Here is a 23,233-nt window from a genome sequence, read left to right as displayed (position 1 = left end):
TGAGGGAGGTTACCGGCAGGGGTCGGGCTCCCTGGAGGGCCCATCACGCTCTTCACACACACATTTGCCCTGGTGCCTCCATTTCGTTATCTGAGGTCCTGAGTGGAGGTCTTCATGCCTGTCTGCTAACAGCTAGAGGAATGGAGCAGAAAGTCACGCAGCTGCTTTTTCCTCCTGTGACTCAGTATCCAATACTTTTCCACACTTCCCTTTTCCTCTCACTGTCCCCACCAATGCCATAAATAATCAGAAGTATTATAGGTGATAGTATGGAGCTATTGTAGGTAGAAAATATTAAGATAAAGCTCACTTGTATGTTAAATAAAAATGTTAATGCCAATAACACAATCAAGGGAAGAAAATTGTATTTTATATTGAAGACTATTGAATGAATGAAGAAATACTTCTTACCAAATGCAACTATTACATTCTCAGTATTGGTAAAGATAACTATTTTCTGGATCAAGCTATAAATTCGATGCAATCTGAATCAATAATCTAACCCATTCTAAAATCCAGTTAGAATACATAGGGTTCAAAGTGGATAAAAAGTTTCATGAAAAATAGAATATTTTCCAAAATACTAATTCATAAAACTCTCATGGATCCCAATTATAGGATTAATTTTTTTTCAATTTAATACATTTAATGTTATTTTTATGTGGTGTGAAAAAAATTACTTCCTGGCTGGCACTGGTGCAATGGGTTATCGCCCTGGCCTGAAGCCTCGGCATCCCATATGGGCGCCGGTTCAAGACCTGCCTGATCCTTTTCCAATCCAGCTCTCTGCTATAGCCTGGAAAAGCAGTACAAGATGGCCCAAGAACTTGGGCCCTTCCACTCACGTGGGAGACCTGGAAGAAGCTCCTGGCTCCTGGCTTCGGATCAGCGCAGCACCGGCTGTTACAGCCATCTGGGGAGTGAACCAGTGGATGGAAGACCTCTCTTTCTCTCTGCCTCTCCTCTCTCTGTATAACTCTGACTTTCGAATAAATAAATAAATTAAAAAAAAGAAAAAAATCACTTCCTTCACCAAATGGTCCTTTGTTTCATGCATCTTCTTTTCAGCTTGATAAAGCCAGAAAATTAAAATATTTATGATTTTTAAAACATGTGTAAAAATAATTGCACTTATGTAATTAGTTGATTATACATTTTTAAATAAACCAAAGACTGCACAAATTCAAAGGAAGATTTAAAAGGTTCCTGTCCTGCTAACACAGATTCCGGGAGGAATTGGTGCAGGCTTAGGCAGCTGGGCTGTTCTCACACTGGAGACCTGCGTGTACTTCCTGGCTTTCAGCTTCAAAGCTTCACCGAGCCTTGGCCATTGCAGGTGTTTTGAGAGCGTCTCCCCTCTCAAATAGATTTTATAAAAATTAAAAATAAAAACAGATGTATATCTTTTATGATGGGTTTATGCTGCATACAATGATGATGTGAATAATTTCACTCTATATAATATTTTCATAGCTAACGTAAAGTGTAATTTCTGTTGTTCCTTGTTATTGTCATTTCTAGTGTTATTTGTTATTGTAATTGATGTTATTTCTATTGTTAATATTTGAGTTTGAGATATTTGAGCATGCCTGTGAGAGGAGTGTGCTTATCTATCACGCTGATATTAGTTACCATAGAATTTTATAAAAGCATAGGAAAATCTACTAGACAAACCACTATAATTTAGAACACGTCTCTCCTGAGTCTCACTCTTTGTCTAAAAGGAAGGTAATCAGATGAATTGAATGTAAATGCACAAAATGCTATTATAAAAGAAAATTATGCTTTTCATCTCAGTAGGCTCACAACCGCAAATACACAGATAGTTGGCATGTCTCATACTGACAGTCATATACACCTTACCCTTCCAGCTAAATACGTTTATGACTACTGCATTTCAACCACCCAAGCTCCTTATTCACGATCTGCTCTTACTCTATGGGGTTGGTGCACTCTTTGATAGTCCACAATGATGACCAACCCTAGAAGTGACCGACTATGGGATGTTGTCCCCTGGAATTAGGACTGGAATCAGAAGACTGTGGCAAAAGTGACATGTGAGTTCCATGGTTAGGTTACAGAAACGTATTATTTCCATTTTGCTAGCAGACTCTGTGCTTGTGGCTTGATGCAGGCTGACACCCTGAGGTGATCATGCTGTAATAAGTTGACGAGGGTGGGAGATGTGGACAAGGCTCCCAGATTCAACCTGACCAGCTCCAACCACTGCAGCCATTTGGGGAGAGCATCAGTGGATGGAAGATCTCACTCTGTCTCTCCCTCTCTCTCTCACTCTGCCTTTCAAATAAAGAAATAAATATTTAAAAAAGAAAGAAATTGAGGGTGGCCTCCAGTCAACAATCAGGAAGGAATGGAAGCACTGACTCCTGCAGCCACAAGGACCTGAATCATGCCAGTGAGCACTGAGTGAGTGTAGAGGGAGATTTTTCTCCAGCTGATCCTTCAGATGAGGTTACAGACAATGGGCTGGCATTCAGATCACAGTCGTGGGCTGAGACCATGAAGCAAAGAACCCAGAACCCTGATCCATACAAGCTGTCAGATGATAAAACTGCTATTTTATTAAATTTGGGTGCAATTTTAACAAAGCCATAGTTAACAATGCACGATGACATGCAGCAATAATAAAAATCTCTCATGTCAAGTACACCTATTTCCCAACTATGAAATGATGTATTGTGACTTTATTACTAGAATTTCAACATCAACTATAAACATCTGTCTTTTCAAAAAGTCATTTGATAGAGAATCTGAGGAAAAGAGGTAGGAAGAGAGAGAGAAGAAGAGAGATTGAATGAGAGTACTCCTATTTGCTGGTCCTCACCCAAATGCCCACAGTGGCTGCATCTGGACCAGCTCAAAGCTGCAAGCCAAGCTCTGTCCAGATTTCCCACATGGGTTGTATGGACCCACTCACTTGAATCTTCACGGCTGCCTTCCAGGTGTAAATTAGCAGGAAACTGGGATTGACAGCTGGACTCAGGACTCGAACCCAGGAACTCTAATATGGGATAGGGGCATCAAAATTAACATCTTAACACTTAGGCCAAATTTCCACTCCAGCGTATCAATATTGATTTTCTACTGAACATGAGAGACTTCAAAAACTAAATGACAGTTGGAATTAAAAGGTTAATTTTATTTTGAGCGTTTTTTGAAATATATGTGTATGAATGATCTTCAAAGACTTCTCAGAAAAAGTACATTTTGAAAAAAGTATACAATAAATTCAAATGTTTTGTATTTTCACAAAGTTTTTAAAAATTATTTATTAAAATGCAGGACTTGGGGCTGGAGTTATGGTGTAGCAGGTAAGGCTACCACCTACAGTGCCAGCATCCCAAATGGGCACCGGTTCAAGTTTCAGCTGCTCCACTTTAGATCCAGCTCTCTGCTACAGCCTGGGAGGGCAGTAGAAGATGGCCCAAGAACTTGGGCCCCTGCACCTGTGTGGGAGACCCAGAAGAAGCTCCTGGTTCCTGGCTTCGGATCGGTGCAGCTCCAGCCATTGCGGCCAATTGGGTAGTAAAACAGCGGATGGAAGACCTCTCTCTCTCTCTCTCTCTTTCTCTCCTCCTCTCTCTGTGTAACATTGACTTTCAAATAAATAAATAAATCTTAAAAGGCAGGGTTACAGAGAGAGCTAGAGAGAGAGAGAGATCAATCCTTCTTATCCACTGGTTCACTCCCGGAATGGCTACAATGGCCAGATTGAAGTCGGGATCCTGGAACATTATAGGGGTCCCTCAGGTGAGACAGGGACACAAGTAGTCAGTCCATCTTCTGCAGCCTTCCCAGGCACATTAGCAGAGAGCCTATCATAAATGGAGCAGCCAGTACTTGAACCAGCAACCATCTGTGATGCTGGTGTTACAGGCAACAGCTTACCCTGCTGTGTCACAGTACCGGCCCTGTCAACACACTTTGTGAAGTACTCTCATTTGGGAGGAGAGAAAGTGTTTCCATACAGTTTAAGTTATGTAAAACATAAATGTGTGGAACAAACCATTTATATTTTAGGAATTTTTTCACAGGATGGTTTGGATTAGGTTTCTTAAAATAATCTATCAAAGGAAACCTGCGGAAGACACATGGTAATTTTCCTGTTACTTTGCATTTAGGAAGCACAGACAATTATCGTGCTTCAGAGACTTTCTCTGTCACACTTCTCAAATGTAATTACACAATGGGAATCACGTAGAAATGCTATTAAGTGTGATAACAAGAAGTCATGACCGAGCCACCCAAAGTAAGAACCAGAACAGTGGCGTTGCTGTGAAATTTGACTGTCACATGTTGCTGCAGCCTGCTGCTCCGTCCACAGGAGTCATCACCACTTAACATTTGGTGGCCATTGTTTTCTTTGTTCTTAAAATTATCGTATTTTCTCTAAGAGTATAAAATAACGAAGTATCATTTACAGGATGAGCACAGATACAACAATTCCATGGAAAAGCAATGAAAGATCCTCATTTCAGCATAGCACCTACTTACATAATTATTGTCAGAATTGTTAAATAGTTCTAAGGTAGCCCAGTTCTGTGAGGCAGAAGGACCAATGCTTGCCTGGATTATTACATTGGAATTCCAAAAGTTTCCTCGCATTGTAGGTATAGAATAAGCTTCTGTGGAAACAACTGGGAACCTCCTCAGAAATGTTTACTAAATGTTTTAATATGAAATAAGTGCAAAGGATACCAAGGTTGCCATTTTTTTAATCATTCTACCTGGCAGCTGCTCTATTGGGAAACATAGTACAGGCATTAATGCAACCTGAAAAGACAGCTGTTTACAACTTGTATCAGGTCATAGAAAGATAAAATTTAGGGGCCAGTACTGTCACATGGCAGGCTAAGCCTCTCTCTGTGGCACCCCTTATGGGCACCGATCATGTCCTGGTCGCTCCTCTCTGACCCAGCTCTCTTTCTGTGACCTGGGAAGGCAGCCTAGGATGGCCCAAGTGCTTGGGCCCCTGCACCCATGTGGGAGACCCAGAAGAAGCTCCTGGCTCCTGGCTTCGCATTGGCCCAGCTCTGGCTTTTGTGTCCATAAGCAGTGAACCAGCAGATGGAACATGTTTCTCTGTTTCTTCCTCTTTCTGTCTGTAGCTCTGCCTCTCAAATAAATAAATATTTTTTAAATGTAAAATCTAGTAGAGTTTGATGTGAATGAAACCTGTACAGACGTGTTTGAGCTTCATCTGACTTGTGTGATTTCTGAAATGCTCTCACTGCATGGGAGCATCAGCTGTTTACTCTGAGGAGCTAGAACCTGGGAGAAACAGGCTTCCTCCAGAAGCTTCAAGCAGCATCAAATCTATGTGGCTGCAAGATACAGGATAGGAATCCAAAGCACACCCAGCGATAGCCTAGCAGAAATCCTGCCATTTCCATGGAGAGCTTTGGGCCAGAAAGCATGCATGGTCACGAAACGTGCCGAGTGCATGTGTGTAACCTCAAGGAAGACAATGCTACTGAGTCATCTCAACTCCACCCAGAAAGCATGCATGGTCACGAAACGTGCCGAGTGCATGTGTGTAACCTCAAGTCATCTCAACTTCGGTATCTTAAAGTAGGCTCAAGGAACAGTGGACTGGGCCCCTTCTCTGGATCAGTTGCCTCTGACCAGTGCTGGATACTCACCCCAGAGCATCACCAGAGGACAGAGGTTTTTTGTTTGTTTTTTTTTTTTTTTTTTTGACAGGCAGAGTGGACAGTGAGAGAGAGAGACAGAAAGGTCTTCCTTTGCCGTTGGTTCACCCTCCAATGGCCGCCGCGGCCGGCGCGCTGCGACCGGCGCACCGCGCTGATCCGATGGCAGGAGCCAGGAGCCAGGTGCTTTTCCTGGTCTCCCATGGGGTGCAGGGCCCAAGCACCTGGGCCATCCTCCACTGCACTCCCTGGTCACAGCAGAGAGCTGGCCTGGAAGAGGGGCAACTGGGACAGAATCCGGTGCCCCGACCGGGACTAGAACCCGGTGTGCCGGCGCCGCTAGGCGGAGGATTAGCCTAGTGAGCTGCGGTGCCGGCCCGAGGACAGAGGTCTTTCATCCAGGAAGCAGTCCTTACCCAGACTCTTTACTAAGATCTGAGAAGTCCTAACAATTCTTTCAGTTAATGTCAGAGAGCCTAACCAAGGGCCATGCCCTGAGATGCCCGTGAAATTAGAATAAAGTCCAAAGAACTAGCTGTTCATCCTCTTCACCGTGTGTATTGTTAACTATTCTTCTATAAAACTTCAGGCAAAGGTAACTAAGAGTTGTTCATCTTCTTGATGACATGCCCCAGGAATTTAGGGGCTGACACTACAGATTTCTAAGTCAGATCCTGGTTCTCACATCGTGGTTTTGGCCTGTTACTTGGCTTTATGTAAGGCAGAACAGATACCTGTGATGAGACCAAATTTTAAGAATTATAAAGAGAGGATGGTTATTTAAGTATTTCCAAGAAGCCCTGTTGTATGCAAGGCAGTGAATGAGAAAGGACTGAGATAGATGGAGTCAGGAAGGCAGTCATGAATCAGGCAGGTCGCTATGCATAAGGAAAATCAGAATCATTTTGTGTCCTAAGACATGTGGGAACGATTTTGTCATTCAAAACCATAAAAGGAGCACAAGCAGTATGTTCACAAAGCCAGACCACTGACTAAATCTAGACTACAGTAATTCACTGAGGCAATGATATCATGGGAAAGCTTACAGAATGACGATTTCAGGAGGGAATTCCCTGGTTCTCCCAATAATCCAGCCTATTTATAGTATACATGCAATCCATTCCGTTATAGCTGTGATCACAAAGCAATACATGTATTAAAATGAAGCATAAAACATAAAGAGAACATTTGACCTTAACGATTGGAGGAAAGTAGTATGCATATTGAGAATAGGATTTGGTAAAGGTTGACAGGAGTGGGGAAAGACAGAAAGTATGATAATTTTAGTTCCATTTTGCAGTACAATGTCAATGGATAATATTCAATTTTCAATTAAGGAATAGAATATTGCCAGAAAAATAAGGAATCTGTTAAAATTATACTTTTTTGCTGTTTTATTATATCTTGAAGTGTATTGTCTAACTGTATGTTGCTGGTACATCAAATACAATTGAGTTTTTATAGGATAATAAAATCTAGACACAGGAAGAACTCAGTTTATCACAATGCTGTACTTATCCTAATTCTGAAGAATGCTTTCTGAATTAAAGTCTGTGTCATGTAATATCTGTTTTGTTATATCCAATCATATCATCTTCACCTTAATATTGATGGTAATGACTGATGGATCATAGTATATTTCAGCCACTCTATTTTGTATTTTCCATTAGCCATATTTTATGCTTAATTATCTTATTTGTCTTCATTAGTGTTAGCATTTTTCTTATTACATATGTCTCCTCTATTAAGTTGAAAATCGCTTACCCTTTTTAATTATCACCTTTGGGATTTTACCATCATGGTAAGAGGACATTAACAAGTTGTAAAACGAATAGCTTTCTAACTGTCACCCTAATGCTAATTCTTATTCACTCTTAGCTGATATGAAAATACAATAGTCTGATTTCTCCCATGTTTATTTAAATAAATTATATTGTACAGTGTTCTACAGAGAGCACATGGGTCACAAAGTTTAATTTTACAAATTTGTTCTCTCATTATCAAATTCTATTTAAAAAGCCAGTATTTTTTCATCAACTAGAAAAAGCATTAAATTAGCAAAATACATGAAATTTCATTTTTATGAACTCTTTTACCTCATAAATTAAGAATACACTAATTTTAACTCTAAATGTAAGAAATAACCAACATAAATAAAAGATTAGTCATAACAATAAACATTAAATAAGCACAAATATGGTTGGTAAAGATTTTTGGAATAATCATTCAATCTTAAAATATTTAAAGCAATGCTTTTGAGAATTATACATACTTCATTCTGGACTTCTGTAGTTTGTAGTTTTCTATTTTGCTATCTATAATACAGATATTTAAATGCACTGTTTGGTAACATCATAAATTAAAACTGGATTCATTAGGAATATTTGAATAGGAATCAGACAGCTGATTTTGTTAAAAATGATGAAGGGATTTATCATATATATAAGATTGATTTTGAAACACAAATAATTAAAATGAATATTAAGAAAATATTGACTGATACATAATACAATTCAAAAATTATGACAATTTATATGTGATAAAAGTAGCACTTCTCATTGGTATAAAAAACTATACATAAAATAAATATTGACATTACTATTCTCTGTTGAAATAAATTAATAAATAGAAAATAATGGAAAATATTAATTTTTCTATCAATTACACATTTACATTTTAGTCTATATTCTGTTTATCTGATTAGTCACTTTGATTTAAATGCTGAAACATTTTTGAGGACATAAATTGGCATGAGGAAACTTTTAATGGGAATAGATGTGTTTATTATCTTGACTGAACTGCTGATTGTACTGCCAAAAAGGTAAAAAAATGAACATTAGCCCATAATGAGCCATTTAGGTGTAATATGCAAATTAAAACAAATGGAAAAATCAAAATATAGAACAGAACTTGTGGTTCTGTATTACTTGAGTGAATGTGTGTAATTATAATTAGATAACACACATACTTACGATATGTAACTCAATATTTCATGTGAGTACATTTATTTGCATAACATGCATGTCTATAATGATGATATGGAGTATCTTTATTAAAGGGGATTAGTATCTAAGAACAGCTAAAAGTAAACATTGGTTATTTTTTTCTAAATTTTTTCATATACATCTATTATGTGTTTAAATATAGTTATGAAATATAAGTTTCCATAAGGTCAATAACAGTTACATGCTGATTGTGGTTATGGCTTCTTTATATTAAGTAACAATTGTATTAACTAAATTATCATGTTTGATTAAAATGAAACTCTAATATTTCATATTTGAGAATAATTTAGTTTTTAAGGATGCTAGAATAATATTGCTGAGCATAATAATATATAAATAATTAGAGTGCTTATTCAGTATGTTTTAGAAATAGTATTTATTTGAAAAGTAATCAGTTATTTTATTAGTTTAATTAAGAAATGATTACCTAGAAATGTTCTGAACTCTATAGGAATAATAAGATGCAATTTCACAACAAAGATATAAAATAGATATGATAAGAAGTTAAATATATGTTGACCAAAGTTGAACTGTCAAAACCAGAAATTGAATTTTTGGTGTTATGACTCCATGACCACAGTATAAAATGTATTTTTAATAAGTATATTGCAATATATTTTCAAATATATAAACTCTTTTTACATAAAACAAATTTCACGTAAAATAATTATAAATGAAAGTATTTAAACTTAATTCTCACACATTTTTTTAATTTTTATTTATTTATTTGGCAGAGTAACAGAGAGAGAAAAAGCTTCCATCTTCTGTTTTACTAAGTAAACCTGGCAATAGCCAGGACTGAGTCAGGCTGAAGCCAGGAACCAGGGACTCCATCTGTGTCTCCCTCGGGGGTGGCAGGGACCCAAGTACTTGGGCCATCTTTCACTGCTCTCCGTGCACACAAGCAGGGAGCTTGACTGGAAGTGGAGTTGGTGGGACTTGAACCAACACTTCCACATGAGATGCTGGCACCACAAGAGGAGGCTCAGCCCTCTGTTCCACAAGGTTGCCCTGCCCATACTTTTTTATACTGGCTCATGTAGGGGACCGGTGCTGTGGGACACTGAGTTAAGCCACAGTTAGCAGTGCTGTCATTCTATATGGGCACCAGTTCAAAGCCAGGTTGCTCCACTTCCCATCTGGCTCCCTGCTAATGCACCTGGGAAAGCAGTGGAAGACGGCCAAAGTGTTTGGGCCCCTGAAACCACGTGGGAGACCCGGAAGAATCTCCAAGCTCCCAGCTCTAGCCTGACCCAGCTCTGGCTCTGACAACCATTTGGGGAGTAAAGCAGTAGATGGAAGATCTCTCTTACTCTGTCTCTCCTTTGCTTTCTAATTCTGAATTTTAAATAAATAAATACATCTTTGAAAAAAAATAAGACTGGATTATGTCTTATTTTTTCAGGGGGCTTCCATAGCCTTGGCAACTCATGACTAGAGCCTAGGGTGATTACTGAGGCCATACAAGAGAGTGTCAATTTGTTAAGTCAACAACAGGAGTCACTGTGCACTTACCCCTCATATAGGATCTCTGTCCTTAGTGTGCTGTACATTGTGATTTAATGCTATAACTAGTACTCAAATAGTATTTTTCACTTTATGTTTCTGTGTGGGAGCAAACTGTTGAAATCTTTACTTAATGTATGCTAAACTGATCTTCTGTATATAAAGAGAATCGAAAATGAATCTTGATGTGAATGGAAGGGGAGAGGGAGTGGGAAAGGGGAGGGTTGTGGGTGGGAGGGACATTATGGGGGTGAAGCCATTGTAATCCATAAGCTGTACTTTGGAAATTTATATTCATTAAATAAAAGTTAAAAAAAAAAACTGGATTATGTGATAAAATCTAATCTATATCTCGACTTTTGATAAAATTCACTCAATTTTATTAAAATCAACAAGCTTCAAATGTTGGTATAGAAGTATAAAAACATTTACAGATAAACTTGAAAACCTTCAATACTGTAGCAAATATTTATGAAAATATATTTATACTTGAACATTTTAATTTCTCCACATGAGAACTGCATGCAGATAAAAGAAAAATTATGGGGGCCAATGCCGTGGCTAACTTGGCTAATCCTCCGCCTGCGGCATCAGGATCGCATATGAGCACTGAGTACTAGTCCAGTCCAGCTCTCTTCCAGTCCAGCTCTCTGCTGTGGCCCGGGAGTGCAGTGGAGGATGGCCCAAGTGCTTGGGCCCTGTACCCGCATGGGAGACCAGGAGTAACACCTGGCTCCTGGCTTCTAATCAGCATAGCTCTGGCCGTAGCGGTCACTTGGGGAGTGACACGGAAGGAGACCTTACTCTCTGTCTCTCTCTCTCTCTCTCACTAACTCTGTCAAATAATTTAAAAAAAAAGAAAAATTATGTAACTTGCATACTTTCTTAAAAATACATATGAACAACAATTGATTGGTTACAGAAGGATGTGAGAAAAATTGTATTTAAAGTTTTGTTTCTATAGAATTACTTAAACAGTATTTAGAAAACATTTCAGAATATACGAAGGATTTACGTTAAAGGTTATATTCTATCAAAAAATTGCAAAGCAAATCATCAGCAAAAAGGAGAAAGCACAGACGGACAAGGAAACCTTGTGATGTAATGGAAATTCCAGGCTGGAGCTCACATTTGGCACAAGATGTAGGTCAATTTTCTGGAAGAAAGGGACTCCCAACACAGCTCTTCCTTTAACTATTTTTACTGAAACTCACAGAAAGTGAGAAAATTCTGCAGTATTATAGACTGCAGAACACCAGGGAGGCTGGCATTTGGTTATAGGTATTTACAGGCCATTGTCTAATGAAACGAGTCATCAGCATATCAGAATTATGAAGCTTTTGAAAAACTAGGCCATTTGGCCGGAAAGAGAAAAGAAAAATAAAAAATAACTAAGCAAGAGTAAAGAATCTCTGTCCTGCCAGTCAGTGGGTAGGCCACCGTGGCTTTGCTGTGCTCACCTCAACACAACGCTTTGTACTCTAATCATCTTTCTATATAAGTAAGTTCACCTAATGATAGTTGTATAAGTCATTGAGCATAAAAAATGGAATTATAATATTTTATGCTCTATGAAAGTCATGTTTCTAAAGCAATGTCTTTTCATGTATGCATTTCATCACTCTGAAGCTTTTATTAATTCCCTCTGAATAGCATTATCTTGAAAATAAATATTCCAATGAATGGAGTACTTAGTTAAATTGAATATATTTTCACCTATATTAAGATATTTGTATTCAGTCTTCTTATAATATTAACTTTGCTCATCCAATACAGGTAAATATTTTTTTTAACTTTTATTTAATGAATATAAATTTCCAAAGTACAGCTTATGGATTACAATGGCTTCCCCCCCATACTGTCCCTCCCACCACAACCCTCCCCTTTCCCACTCCCTAAATGATGATGAAATCAGATCAGACCTATTGTCATGTTTAATCCCAGTGAGAGTCAAGTTGGGGGTTGATAATTTCTTTCTTTCTTTTCTTTTTTTTTTTTTTTTTTTTTTTTTTACAGAGGATCAGTTTAGTATGCATTAAGTAAAGATTTCAACAGTTTGCACCCCCATAGAAACACAAAGTGAAATATATTGTTTGAGTACTCGTTATAGCATTAAATCTCAATGCACAGCACATTAAGGACAGAGATCCTACATGAGGAGTAAGTGCACAGTGACTCCTGTTGTTGACTTTACCAATTGACACTCTTGTCTATGGCATCAGTAATCTCCCTATGCACCAGTCATGAGTTTCCAAGGCTATGGAAGCCCTTTGAGTTCTCCGATTCTTATCTTGTTTAGGCAAGGTCATAGTCAAAGTGGAGGTTCTCTCCTCCCTTCAGAGAAAGGTACCTCCTTCTTTGATGACCTGTTCTTTCCACTGGGATCTCACTCACAGAGATCTTTTTCCAGAGTGTCTTGGCTTTCCATGCCTGAAATACTCTCATGGGCTTTTCAGCCAGATCCGAATGCCTTTAGGGCTGATTCTGAGGCCAGAGTGCTATTTAGGACATCTGCCATTCTATGAGTCTGTTGTGTATCTCGCTTCCCATGTTGGATCACTCTCCCCTTTATTTATTCTATTGGTTAGTGTTAGCAGGTACTAGACTTGTTTATGTGCTCCCTTTGACTCTTAGTCCTTTCATTATGATCAATTGTGAACTGAAATTGATCACTTGGAATAGTGAGATGGCATTGGTACATGCCACCTTGATGGGATTGAATTGGAATCCCCTGGTATGTTTCTAACTCTACCATTTGGGGCAAGTCAGCTTGAGCATGTCCCAAATTATACATCTCTTCCCTCTCTTATTCCCACTCTTATGTTTAACAGGGATCACATTTCAGTTAATTTTCAACACTTAAGAATAACTGTGTATTAATATTACAGAATTAAACCAGTCATATTAAGTAGAACAGACAAAAAAACTACTAAGAGGGATAATGTATTAAGTTGTTCATTAACAGTCAGGGCTATGCTGATCAAGTCACCGTTTCTCATAGTGTCCATTTCACTTCAACAGGTTTCCTTTTTGGTGTTCAGTCAGTTGTCACCAATCAGGGAGAACATATGGTATTTGTCCCTTTGGTACTGGCTTATTTCAATACAGGTAAATATTATATTCAAAGTACTTTGTTTTTAAAATTTTTATTTAATACTTATAAATTTTTATGAGGTACAGTAGAATATCTCTACTCATACACCATGCAAACAGATCAAACCAGGAAGGTAGCCTCAAAAAACAAAAATGAACCTATCATATGGCCCAGCTATTCCACTATTTGCTTTAAATGTCTGTCAAATCACTCATTAAGAATTTTATGCTACTGTGGTTTTAATGATCTGTGATTATTTTAAAATTTCCTGTGTTTGTGTGAAATGATCATCTTTCCATTTTATTATTGTTTATAGTCCTTGCCTATATTCCTGCTGAACTGTTTTTTTTTTTTTTTTGACTTATTGATCTCTTTATTTGGTGGAATGTTAAGCTCTTTTTATTTATTTATTTATTTGTTTATTTGACAGATAGAGTTAGATAGTGAGAGAGAGACACAGAGAGAAAGGTCTTCCTTTCATTGGTTCACCCCCCAAATGGCTGCTATGGCCGGAGCCATGCTGATCAGAAGCCAGGAGCTAGGTGCCTCCTCCTGGTCTCCCATGCGGGTGCAGGGCCCAAGCACCTGGGCCATCCTCCACTGCCTTCCCAGGCCACAGCACAGAGCTGGACTGGAAGAGGAGCAACCAGGACGGAACTGGCGCCCCAACTGGGACTAGTACCTGGCACCCATATGGGATGCCGGCGCCACAGGTGGAGGATTAACCAAGTGGGCCAAGGTGCTTGCCCCGGAACATTAAGCTCTTAATTGTGATGCAAATTAAAATGTTATTTCAAAAACTGAAAAATAAGGAAAGAAAGAAGTGGAGAGGGAAGGGATATCATTATATTCTTAGAATTGTATCTATGAACTACGTTGAATCTGATCTCTCTATACTAACAGTACATTAACATGAAAAAAAGGATCATACAAATAATATCAACACATTGAAAGAAATATGCCGCACTCCCATGCTCATTGAAGCACTATTCACAATAGCCAAAATATGGAATCAACCTAGGTATCCATCACTGGATGAACAGATAAGGAAAAACTGATACATAATGCATAGTGAAGCATTACCCAGTCACAAACAATGATATCCTGACTTTTGTAGTAAAGTAGATGGAATTAGAGATCCATTATTAGGTCAATTGGAATAAGACAGGCACAGAAAGACAAATGCCATATATCCTCACTTCTTTATTTGGATAGATATGTACAATCTGAATATATTCAATCTGATCTTAGAATTGTGATTAATAATGTTTAGGAAGGGTAGGGGTGGAGAAATAGAGGGAGGTCTAATATCAGGTGCCAACCACGGTCATCAATAAGAAGATCTGTTGTCCTATAGCACAGTCAAGCGACAATATTTCACAGTATTCTGTATAATAACACCTGCTAGATGCCAAACACAAAGGAAAAGTAAGAAAATAGTTATCTCTGAAGAATCCGTATACTTTAGAGTATTGTGGCAAGAATTATATTTTATATCCAGTGAAATTCCTAATAGGGATGCAAATCCTTGTCACAGTGCCATGTTGCTATGTCTACTGCATAGAGTTAATGAAACTTTGAAGTTTAATGGGCTTTTGGAGGTCCATTAAACTTTTAAACTCCAGCATTTACTAGAATCAAACTAACATTTTTGACCATTGAAAGTCACACTTTCTTAGTAAGACAAAAATATCCTTGAGTACTTCTTCCATTTTTGAAATGGCAAGGATATTTTTGGTTTGTTTCATTCTGTTCATTTTTTGCACTATTTGAGGGTTATTGGTATAGAAAAATGTATAATTCATCCTCATAGTATAATGACTATCTATATGCAGTATTCACATGAATGCTTGTCCTGCCTCTGCTCCTTACGCTTTGTGCAACACATATTCTTTAGCTGAACGGTGGAGAAAGTAATATCCATTTTGTCCTACTAGAAATAAGAATATCACCACATATGGAGGTTACACATCAGGCCCTATTTTTAACCTTAATTTTCCTCTACCCCTGAGGGAATTCACTTTTCACTTACCTTATCTATTACAGTAGGATAACGCTGTGCTAAAGTCACAACTCCTTCTGAGTTCCAGATCTATGCTGGCAGCTCTCTACTGGACACGTCTGCCTTCAACTCTTCTTCACTACTCTGCAGACCCTTCACTGGAGTAGATCGCTAGCAGACTACACTTAACTGTGACCAATTTCAAACTCCGATTTTTTTCTTACTGCATGCAGCAAGTTGGTTTCAACTGCATCACCCTCCTGAAATTTCTTTCTCTGACACTAATAATATAAGTTTATTTCGTACATTTACTTACTCTGTATACTTTTTTAAAAAATTTTTTTTATTTATTTGAAAGAGCTACACAGCGAGAGGAGAGGCAGAGAGAGAGAGAGAGAGGTCCTCTATCTGATGGTTCACTCTCCAATTGACCACAACGGCTGGAGCTGTGCCAATCTGAAGCCAGGAGCTTCCTCTGGGTCTCCCATGTGGGTGCAGGGGCCCAAGGACTTGGGCCATCTTCTACTGCTTTCCTAGGCCATAGCAGAGAGCTGGATCAGAAGAGGAGCAGCCGGGACTAGAACTGGTGCCCATATGGGATGCTGGCATTCAGGCCAGGGCATTAACTTGCTGTGCCACAATACTGGCCCCACTCTGTATACTTTCATTCATATACTTCAATTTCAGGATTTATTGACCAAACTTTATTCAGTTAAATTATAATTCTTTTTTTTTTTTTTTTTAATTTTGACAGGCAGAGTTAGAGAGAGAGAGAAAGGTCTTCCTTCAGTTGGTTCACCCTCCAAATGGCCACTACGGCTGGCGTTGCGCCGATCCGAAGCCAGGAGCCAGGTGCTTCCTCCTGGTCTCCCATGCGGGTGCAGGGCCCAGGCACTTGGGCCATCCTCCACTGCCCTCCTGGGCCACAGCAGAGAGCTGGACTGCAAGAGGAGCAGCCGGGACTAGAACCCGGCACCCATATGGGGTGCCAGCGCCGCAGGTGGAGGATTAACCAAGTGAGCCATGCCACTGGCCTAAATCATAATTCTTAACTCATGCTTATTTCTTGGTCTTTCAAGACTCCATTGTCTTTTGTTTTACGTCTTTTCTTACTGAATGTATCTTCTCAATTGTCATCTTTTAAAAAAAATATTGATTAATTGATTTGAAAGGCAGGGTTAGAGAGAGGAGGATAAGGAGAAGGAGGGGGAGGGAGAGAGGGAGTGGGGGAGGGAGAGGGAGTGGGAGAGGAAGTGGCGGGGGAGAGGGAGGGGAGGGAGAGAGGGAGAGGGAGGGGGAGAGGGAGGGGGAGAGGGAGGGGGAGGTACTGGGAGAGAATGAGGGACAGGAACAGGGACAAGGACAGGGAGATAATGAGAATCTTCCTTCCTGTGGTTTACTCTCAAAATGACCACAATGGCGAGGGCAGATTCAGGATGAATCCAGGAGCCGTGAGCTTCATCTGGGACTCCCACATGGGTGGCAGGGGCCCAAGCTTTGGGGTCATCTTCTGCTACTTTCCCAAGTGCATTATCAGGGAGCAAGATTGGAAGTGGGGCACTGGGACTGGAACCAGCACCCAGTAGGATGCTGGCGCTGCAGTGTAAGCCACTAAGCCACAATGCCTGCTCCTCAGTTAACATCTTAAGCTCTTCCTTCACTAACTGTCCCATGTTTTCTGTATTGTATAAACAAAGATCAATACATTTAAAATTTGTTCATTGTACTCTACATATTTTATTATTTGTTTATGTACTCTATACATTTTATTCCTATAAGTAACTTTATTCTTTATTTTATTTTAAAAAAATTTATTTATTTTTTATTTTGAAAATCAGAGTTACAGGGAGAGAGAGAGAGAGAAAAGGAGAGACACAGAGAGAGATCTTACATCTGCTGTTTACTCTCACGGTGGCCACGCGGCCAACACTGGGCCAGACTAAACCCAGGAGCCAGGAGCTTCATCCAGGTTTCCCACGTGGGTGGCAGGGGCACAAGCAGTTAGACCATCGTAGGCTGCTTTTCCCAGACTATGAGCAAGGAACTGGATCAGAAGTGCAGCAGAAGGGACAAAAACTGGCACCCACAGAGATGCCGGGATTGCAGGCTGCAGCTTTATCCGCTAGGGCACGATGCTGGCCCTGGCTCCGATTTTTTTTAACTATACTAATGACTCAATATGTTATATTTGTTGATTTGTTGTGTGTTTAAAAATTATAAAGGTTCAGTGGCTAAAAACGATAATAAATATTTATTTTCCTCAGTATTGATGACTCAGAAACTTAGCAGTGCCTTTGTCAGATGTTCACGGAGCAGATTCTCATTCCATGTTAGAGTGTAGCCTGGGAACGCAGTTCCCCAGAGCTGAGCAAAGCAGGCAGATGTGTTTCCCAGAGGGGTCACTGGCAGGGCTGTCCAGTGGAGAAGCCCTTAGGTGGAAGGCCTCACTTCCTCCCCAGCCTAATGGAGGATCCTGAGGTCGGAGTGGCTGCTTTCTCTCAAGGTGAGGATCCACTGGAGAGAATGACCCAAGCCAGGAGCCAGCTGGCATGCATCATTTTGAAGCACCCAAAAATTCATAACATCACATTTGCAGCATCATATTGGCTGGAAATGAGTCCTTTATCCCTGCACTAGGCTCTACTTTTCAAAGGGAGGTGTATCAAAGAATGTGTTGGCATACTTTAGTATTAATGGGATTACTAACACCTATTTCAGTCTGGGCTTCTCTCGGAAGTGTGATTGACATTTACAACTTAATGTCTTACTGAGATCCTTATTTTGTTTTTCACACTCAACATCTTTCACTTAGAATTAAAACCTTCTCCTCCTTTATTCCATCTTTTTAATTTTTTTGCCAGCAGTATGAGCTTAGTTTTCTAAGCTTCTCACTGTACACTGAGAAAAAATTGATTGTGTAATCTTAGGTAGTTTTCAACCTGAATTTATTTTATCTTCACTCCATTTAGGTGGGTTTCTATGACCTCCATGCATACTATTATATTTCCTCCTATTCATATTATTCTCTCAAAAAAGAAATATAGAATGAAAAATATGCTATAGATACTTGAAAAAGATCTCTCAAATTAAAATCGAGTCCATGTTGTAGGTCATTTTTTTTGTCAGCTGACACCCATAGCCCCGCCTATTCAAGAGTTTGGAAGTGCGTCTTAGTCTTCCTCTCCTCTAGTTGATAATTTCATTACCCATTACTTTCTCATGAATCTTTTACGTAATCATCAATTCTGATACTCTCAATTATTTAAGGAAAAACATTGTATTTTTTTTTTCTTTTTGTTACCAGATTGAGTTCCCTTCTTCAAAAAGTAGTGAATCATCTCTCCTACAACACGTTTCGTAAAGCCTTCACAAGCATGTTCTGTATAGTTCTGCATATTCAGCTTTTGTGTGTATCTCCAGGTTTATTTCTGCAATTCCACAGTTGAATTTTAAAGTTCAGCTCTCTTATTTCCCTAAAAGAGCTATTTTGTTATCTGTACTCATTCTCTCTCTCTCTCTCTTTTTTTTTTTTACTTTGTCATCTTTGTTCTCCTGCTGCTCTTCTGCTTCTTGTAAAATTTTCTTATTTTCAAGAATGGGCTCACATTATACCTTATTAAAAGTATTCTTGAATGTCCCAATCCAAGTTATTCATTTCTGACTCTACCATCTCATAATTTACATAAAGTTTGTAAACATACATCATGAGAGTTACACTGGTGTAAGACATTAGGTAGAGTTACAGATAGAGAGAGGGAGAGACAGAGAGGAAGATCCTGCATCTGCTGGTTCACTCACTAAATGGCTGCAGTGCCCGGAACTGAGCTGAGCTGAAGCCAGGAGCCAGAAGTTTCCTTCAGGGTCTCCCTTGCATGCTCAGGGGTCCGAGCACTTCGGTCATCCTCTGCTGCCTTCTCAAGCCATCAGCAGAGAGCTGGATTGGAAAAGGAGTAGCTGGGACACGAACTTGTGCCCACATGGGATGCTGGCAGTGCACGTGGAGGCCTGGCTCACCACACCACAGCACCAGCCCCAGTGTCTGTGTGAGGAAATTCATCTTTGCACAATATTTTTTTGGTTTCCTGAGTTTAGCAATATTTGGAATATAACAGTTCACACTGTGCATTCAATGTTGTGTAGGTAAACTTTGTTTTTCCTAGTGAACAGGTATTTTGTCCAGCATTAGAAATAGAAAATTGATTAAAATGGACTATTCTTTATGGTTCAGTCCAATGACCAGATGTAAGGAGCCATATATTAAGTTGGTGGTATAATACATGTGCATTTTTATTTATTATAATTAACATATTGAACTAATTTTATGTCTTCTCTTCATGTAATTTGGATTTCATTAAAATAGACCTAGTGGTAATATACATATGGGTTTTAGAATAATTGGTAAAACATTTCACAATATTGGATATCAAAGACCAACAGCAGCATTACTGCCAAGGAAATTAAATTTATAAAATTCAGATTCAGGGGATACTGTGTGGCAATGCCACCTTCTACAGCAATGGCAGCTATTATCTTTGGCTCTATCATTTCTGATATGAAATTGCTTCCCATATAAAATACATTTTCAATTTTCTTGGATATACTTTTTTCTATTACCACTTCACATCTAAAACTTTGATACCAATTCAAACAGCTTTGGACATTGTGACTAAGGAAACTGGTGAAGAAAATCACTATTTCAGTAATAAACCAATAATAGTGCCACCCACAGGTGTAATTGTAAGAGGTACTTCTTGTTTCAGTTTTTTAAAAATTTTGCTTTGCTGTTTAGACCCTTTTTAATGTTGCATCTACCTGGACTTCATTTTTCTACCTAGAAAATTGCACATTATTAAATCATATGCCAAAGAATACTGATAATTTTTAAAAGATATTTGAAAGCAGAGAGACAGAGACAGAGAGAGATCTGCAATATATTGGTTCACTCCACAAATGCCCACAGAGGCTAGGACTGGGTCGAGGCTCAAGCCAGCATCTAGGAACTCAACTCGTGTCCATCCTATGCCTTGCAGGAGCCCTGCTGCTACGGCCATTATTGCTACCATTATTGCCATTATTGCTGCCTCCTCGAATCTGCATTAGCAGAAAGCTGGGATCAGGGATGGAAGCCAGTTATCAAGCCCAGGTACTTGTATGTGGGACATGGACATTCTAACATGTGTCTTAACTGTTAGGCCAGAGACTAGCCCCACAGCACTCATGCTCTAAATGTTACCATGTTCTACGTAAACTCAAAAATGGCCCCTATCCTGAAGAATAAACGTAAATCATGATTGTGTGCCTTGATTCTGTCTCCCTTGGGAGGAACAATTTCCATCCCCAGCCCGTAGATTATGTGCTATAGGAAAGATGGTCATTCTTGAGCCCTTTAGTGAAAATCTTTATCCTGGTAGCTATTTGTGCCTTGTAGTCCAGTCTAATTCAGTGATTGCAATTTTGCTCCCAACGAATGTTTGTAAGTATCTACGATAAGCTTGGTTGTCAGAACTGGGAGAACTCCTGGCACTTAGTGGGTAGAGGCCAGAGATCTGCCTAAGTCTTACAATGCACAGGACTTTAACAAAGAATAAGAAACTGTCAGAAGTGCTACGATGGCAAATACTGATGTAGTCAAGTATTCCTCTATAAAGTTATTTGACAATCACAAGCATAAAACATTTCCTCCATTCCTAATGGACTGAGCAATAGAGCAGTTTTGCTGTGTGGGAAGCAGTGTCTAATATAATTCAGGTCACACAAAAGACCTCATGAAATATCTTATGAATATACAAATATTATGCACGTTTTTCAAAGACAGAAACCTCATTACTACTCAATGAATGCTAATAGCTGTTTTGGAGCAAATGTTCAAAATAATTACTTTCTAATCTATCAACTTTCTATTATTAGACATACCATTCCTCATTTGTATAAAAATATCAATAACTCATAAGAGCAAATGCAAAACTGAACTTTTTAAAAAACTCATTTATTTATTTGAATTTTAGAGTTACAGAGAGAGAGAGGGAGATGGAGGGGGAAGGGAGAGGGGGAGAGAGAGAGAGAGAGAAAGAGAGAGTCGATCTTCCATCTATTAGTTTACTCTCCAGATGACCAGAATGGCCATGGCTAGGCCAGGCCAAAACCAGGCACAAGGGGCTTTATGTGTGTTTCCCACATGTGTGGCACGGGCCCAAACACTTGGGCCATCTCTGATGCTTTTCCCAGGCCATTTTCAAGGAGTTGGGTCAGAAGTGGAGCTGTTAGAGTAGAAACCGGTGCCCATATGGGATGCTGGCATCATAGGCAGCAGTTTTACAGGCTATCCCAGGATGCTGGCCCCAAAGCTGAGCTTTGTAACTGTGATTCATTAAGTACTTATGTGTCCAGGTTATATTAAAATTGTAACTCTCAAAAGTGGCCTCTTGGACTAAATCTTAGAGGAAAAGGCCTTCTCAAAGGAGAAATAGTAGAATATAAGTAGATTCTTAACCTCCTGGAGGCAAATCAACCAGATTCAACCGAACTGCATTAAACTGTACCTGTTTCATTTAATGATAACTTTGCCATAATCTTGAGTTATGATTATTTCTCCTTTGTTTTATTTTATATTGTATACTTAATTTATTTCATAAGAAATCTGAAAATTCCAGAATAAAAAAATGATAAAACTACTTTTAGTATCTGAATGAAATATACATAATTTGGCTAATGTTGAAACTTATTCTCATTACTTTTTATTGCTGCATCATATACATCATGCCTCTTTTTGAAATAGGACAAAATCTTGTGATCATATTTCTTGACCTATTTTAAGTCCAATTAGTATAAATTAGTGATGAAAGATCATAGATTATGAAAAAGATTACAAGAATGGAAGTAAATGCTGATCAAAATTTAGATAATAATCATTCGATTATAAATTTTAGATATTTTTCCTGTTTCTGTGATAAATGCCATTAAATTTTGATAGAGATTACATTGAACCTGTATGCTTTTTTGGGTAGTGTGGACGTTCTAATATTGATTCTTCCAATATTGGAATATGTTTCCATTAGTTTGAGTTTTCTTCAATTCATTCAATTAACATTTTATAGTTTTTAGACTGTTCACTTGAAGACTGTATTCCATTTTATGCTATAGTTATATGCTTAATTTTATGGCATTTTGGATAAAACATTATAAAGAAATGCAGCTGGAGGGCCTGTGCTGGGTGGGGCAGGATAAGCCACTGCTGGTGGCACCACCCTCCATATAGGTGCAGGTTCGGGTCAAGGCTGCTCTGCCTTCAGTCCGGCTCCATAGTGGTGTGAAGTGGAGGATGGCCCAGGTGCTTGGGTCCTAGAACCCAATGAGAGATCTGGAAGAGGCTCCTGGGTTCAGCCTGGCCTAGCCTTGGCTGTTCTGTCTATTTGGGAGTGGACCAGCAGATGGAGGACCCCTCTCTGTCTTTCTTTCGCTCTCTCTTGTACATGTGGATACCTGGTTTACCAAGCACCATTTGTTGAAGAGATCATCCTTTCCCAAAGGGCCTTTGTGATGGCATTGTTAAAAGCCAGTCGATCATATAGGAGCAGATTTGTTCCTGGGCTATTTCATTGCATTGGGTTGTGTGTCTATTTTCTTACCAGTTTAATATTCCAAGACTATTAAAGCTTTGCAATGTAGTGGAAATCTGGAAGTATGATGTTTTCAACCTTTATTTTCTTTCTTAAGGTTTGTATGATATGTGGTGCCCTTTGTAACTCTATTCAACATAAAATTAGAAGACATTGCAAGAATAATCTGACAAGAAAAAAAGCTATTCAAATTAGGAAGGAAGAAGATGAATGAACCATGTTTGTAATTGGCATGATTCTGTATGTAAAAAATGCTGAATACCACTAATGCAGATACAAAAAACTCACAAAATCAAGTTCAGTAAACTACCAAGACACAAAATCCACAAAAAATTAGT

Source organism: Oryctolagus cuniculus, chromosome 13 (assembly GCF_051225735.1).
Source record: "Oryctolagus cuniculus isolate XC-2025 breed Fujian yellow rabbit chromosome 13, ASM5122573v1, whole genome shotgun sequence".
NCBI classification, from domain to species: Eukaryota; Metazoa; Chordata; class Mammalia; order Lagomorpha; family Leporidae; genus Oryctolagus; species Oryctolagus cuniculus.
This window is presented reverse-complemented; position numbering follows the sequence as displayed.